This window comes from Rattus norvegicus, chromosome 8, assembly GCF_021556685.1.
Source record: "Rattus norvegicus strain SHRSP/BbbUtx chromosome 8, alternate assembly SHRSP_T2T, whole genome shotgun sequence".
Taxonomy (NCBI): Eukaryota; Metazoa; Chordata; class Mammalia; order Rodentia; family Muridae; genus Rattus; species Rattus norvegicus.
The window spans coordinates 112,872,331-112,876,581 of record NC_141541.1 but is presented as its reverse complement, the minus strand read 5'-3'; the positions used below and the strand labels follow the sequence as shown (position 1 = coordinate 112,876,581).

At 49.8% G+C, this 4,251-nt stretch overlaps 1 pseudogene; it reads left to right on the top strand.

The window, feature by feature from the left end:
* Nucleotides 1-1,668: 1,668 nt before the first annotated feature.
* On the top strand, nucleotides 1,669-1,785 carry LOC120094513 (small nucleolar RNA SNORA17; annotated as a pseudogene).
* The last annotated feature ends 2,466 nt before the right edge of the window (nucleotides 1,786-4,251 follow it).

The following is a 4,251-nucleotide window of genomic DNA, read 5'->3' as shown; positions in this document are numbered from 1 at the left end:
GGGCCTACAGCCCCTTTGCCTCCTTGATCTGCTGACGTCCACCCAAGACCACCAAAAACCCAGTCTACTTTCCATAAAAACTGATGCTTCCCATCAGATTCTTCTTCCTTTATTATAACCGATTGACTGACACACCGGATTCCCAAGAAGGATCTTGAAATGCAACTGCCTTGTTGAATAACGTTTCCAATGCTTGGCTTAGGAGCCCGGCCTTAAGAATTGAGTGTGACGAAAGAGGAACATATATAGCCCTATGGCAGAGTATTAACTGCTGAAAAGGCCGCGTTCCCCATTCTTACGCCAACAGTAAATGAAAAGAACAAGACGTTTGATCAAAACAACACACACACACACACACACACACACACACACACACACACACACACACACACACACACGATATTATGTGGAGAGGAAATTCTGGGACAGAGGCTCAGAACTATTGACAGCGTTTTTTTTCTCCAGGTGGCAGAGCCGTGAATGACGATTATTTAAATGCATGCGTTTATTCCCGTTTCTCTTTTAGTGAGCACCTGTTCCTTTTCTAGTGGAAACAAAAGACTTTCCGAAACGAGCCAAAGAAACTTTCACGCGTCTCTAGAAAAACAGAGTCCTTTCTGTCTCTTCTGACGCTGTCTGTGCCTCCAGTCCCCACGTGCCGGGCATCTCAGCCTCCGCTCTGCTAGGGAAGCAAGTTCTAAAGAAGGAAAACTCTTCTTTAAGAAAAGAAGGACGTTGAGAAACAAGTTCAGGAGAAGAGAAGGAGCAGTACTGATGGTCTGGGACTGAGACAAAAGATACATGGGCTCACCCCCAACTCATACCTCTCTTCCCTTCTCAGGAACCTGGAAACTCAGTGCACAGTGACGAGGAGCTTGCACACGGACACCGCTAGGCCCTGCAGCGCAGCAGCGCAGCGTGCAGAGAAGAGCTTCGGAGGCGAAGTGCCAGCTTCCGTAGCCAAAAGCAGACCCTGGTGGCTGCCCCTCAGTAGCCCGAATTCCATACACGGGTAGACTTCGATTTCTCTAGTTTAAAAGTTTACAGAGCAGCAATAGCAGAGAGGACCGTTCTCCCTACACAATAGAGAAAGACAAACACAGAACCTTTCAGGGAGAGTGGGAAGCCGGATGTGATAGCACACACGGGGACTCCCAGACCGAGGCAGGAGAATTGCAAGTTTGACACCATCCTGGGCTGTGGCGTTTTTATTTTTCTGTATACTGAATTACCTTTGGAAACCTTTTATTCACTGAACAACGTTTGGACTTTCACTTACCACGTGACACCGTAGAGACCACAATCAATTAATTAACATCACTCCAATCTAGCCAGAGGTTAGCATCAACAGACATATAAACACACTGTATGTATATGTCTCAGCACAGGTGAAATCTTTTGGGGCCCAGTGATCTTGTCTTAAAAGGCCAGTCCATGTACTATGAGATTTGGGATAGTATCGCTGGCCTCTGCCCACTAGCTGCCAATACTACACTTCCTCTTATGTTGTGACTAGAAATGTCTCCAGATACTGCCAGCTGTTCAGGAGAAGGTGAAAGCAAAGGTCCTCTTCCTCCTCTTCCTCCTCCTCTTCCCCCCTCCTCCTCTCCCTCTTCCTCCTCCCCCTCCTCCTCCTCCTTATTTCAAGTTAAGAACTATTGCTCCAACCCTGAAGCCTTTCAGGTGTGGCTGCTGTATCACCCATAGGTGGCAGAGTGGAGAGAGGCTGTGTCTACTATCAGTGTTCTGACCTACAGACATCTGAATAATTAGCAACTTAACATTACCTGGAGAAAAAATGAGCCTGAGATGACCATCAGTCCGAAGGCTGGCTCCCAGGCCCAGAGTAAGACAAAGATTACAATAATCCCACCTGGGACTGAGGGCCCTTCCCTCTGCTCCCAGCAGGAGTGAGCCCAAGATGACCACCAGACTGGTGCTATGGGGCCTGGACAGGGAGCTAGCCTGAGATGCCACCAATCAGGTGCCATGTCTGGGGGGTGGTAGGCAGTGGAGACCATGCTGGAGGTGACCCTTCTGGTGCCATAATGCACAAGTCAGGCATAGCACTCTTGAGACCACTCCTGAGACAAATAATCCCAGACACTCAGAGACTCCGGAATCCTCTAACAGGAACAAGTAAGTGGTAGAGAAATGAAAGAGAAAGAGAAACAAAAGGATGCAGGCACGATGAAGAGAGGCAGAACTGGAGACTTGAGGGTAGTGAGGAAGAACAGCCTGATGTGAGTGGCCAGTAATACCACCTGGGACCATGATGGGGTCCTGGCCTGTGCTGCCACTGGGGGCCACATCTGGGTCCATGACCCTGCAGCAGCAGGGATCTGTGGCCACCAAATGCCAGGCAGATATCCCTGATCTGGGCTGCCACCCAAGAACCTATTGTCTGAGGGCTGTGCAGAACTGGTCCCACCCCTCACCTGGGCATCTTGGGAGAGCTGGCCCTCGGGTTATGAGAGCAGGAGAGCTGTCCCTGTCCCTCACCAGCTTGTGTTTGGGAGAGCAGGTCCTGCACATCATTTAGGCAGCACAGTAGAGCCAGCACATGGGGGTGAGGGGTGTGGGCCAGCCAACTCCGAGGGTGTGAGTGTGGGAGAGCAGGCCCCACTGCTTGTCTGCCATGTGGTGACATGGGTAAGAGAGAGATGACCCTCACTTACCCCTTGCCACCTACAGCAGGCAGGAGAGTTGGCTCCAAGGTCATCAGAGCAGGAGAGCTAGCCCTGCCCCTTACTTGCTGCAGCACTTGGGAGAGCAGGCCCTGTACCTTGCCTGGGCAGCACGATAGAGCTAGATGTGGGAGGTGGTGGGTGAGCCAGCCCCAATGTTGGGAGTGTGGGAGAACTGACCCTCCTCCCCTCTCTTATCTCTTGCTGTGTCTGGCAGGCAGGAAAGCTGGCCCTGAGTCATAAGAGTGGGAGAATTGGGGAAGTGGGAGGGAGCACCCTCATAGAAGCAGGGGGGAGGCAAGATGAGATAGGGGGTTCCAGAGGGAAACCAAGAAAGGGGATAACATTTGAAATGTAAATAAAGAAAATATCCAACAAAAGAAAAGAAAAAAAGAGTGGGAGAATTGTCCCTGTCCCTCACTGAATGTAACGCTTAGAAGAACTGGCCCTGGTAGCACAGGTTGCCAGTGAACCAGTCCCAAGGTGATGAGAGTAAAAGAGCTGGAAGGCTGAGCAGCTCAGATACCTCTCAGGCCCAGATCCAGGGCTTCGAGTCGGCCCACCCCAGCATCCACACCATAGAGAAACTGCTGGAGTATTCTTCAGATCCAAAACTTCAGGATCCATAGCACAGGGCAACAACAGAATATCCGAGAGGAGCCCCAGCGAGGTTCCAGAGTTGATAGAGTAGCAGAAGCCAGAGGCCTTGCGTCAGGCCAACGAGTCACTGCATTGAACCTTTATAAGCAAAGCCGTGTAGACAAAAGGGTGTACTGTGGGACACGCTATGACACACTCAGATGCCACAATGAATTTTTTTCCCTCTGTTGTGGGGGAGATTGCAAGGGTGGAGGGTGGGTAGAGGAGAGGGACAGATGACTGGGATTGGGGTGCATGATGTGAAACTCACAAAGAACCAATAAAAATTTTAAAAAGAGTAAACAACGCACTGCTGTGGGCTGGGGACAGTTCAGTTGGTGAAGGGCTGGCCTCAAAAGCGTGAGAACCCCTCAAGCCAGATTACCAGAACCCATGTAAAAAAGTAGGACATGGTGGTTCAAAACTGCAATCCCAGGACTGCAAGATGATTAGTAGAGAAAGGAGACAGACAGACAGAGACAGAGACAGAGACAGAGACAGAGACAGAGACAGAGACAGACAGACAGACAGATAGACAGCTTATATGGAGCAGTTCCAAGTTAACAAGAGACTTGTCTCAAACATCAGGTCTGACTGCTGAGGAACTAAATTTAAGCTCTGAGTCCAGAGAAACTTGAGAGCAAACTCTAAAACTGAGACCCAAACAGTGATGGGGACATAAATTGGTGACCAGTGAGAGTGCTCAAACAGATTCAGAGACCATTGACTGCCCTACCCTTGGGATTCTAGAGGGACCAGAAGTCCTGTGTGCAGTGTGGCATGTGGAACCACAGGTCAAATGGCAGAAGGAAAGCCTTTCATGTGGGGTATATAATCAAATTAAAAAGTAAAAAATAGAATTTTAAAGATGCATAAATCACTGGAGAGATGGCTCAGTGGTTAGAGTGCTGACTGCTCTTCCAGA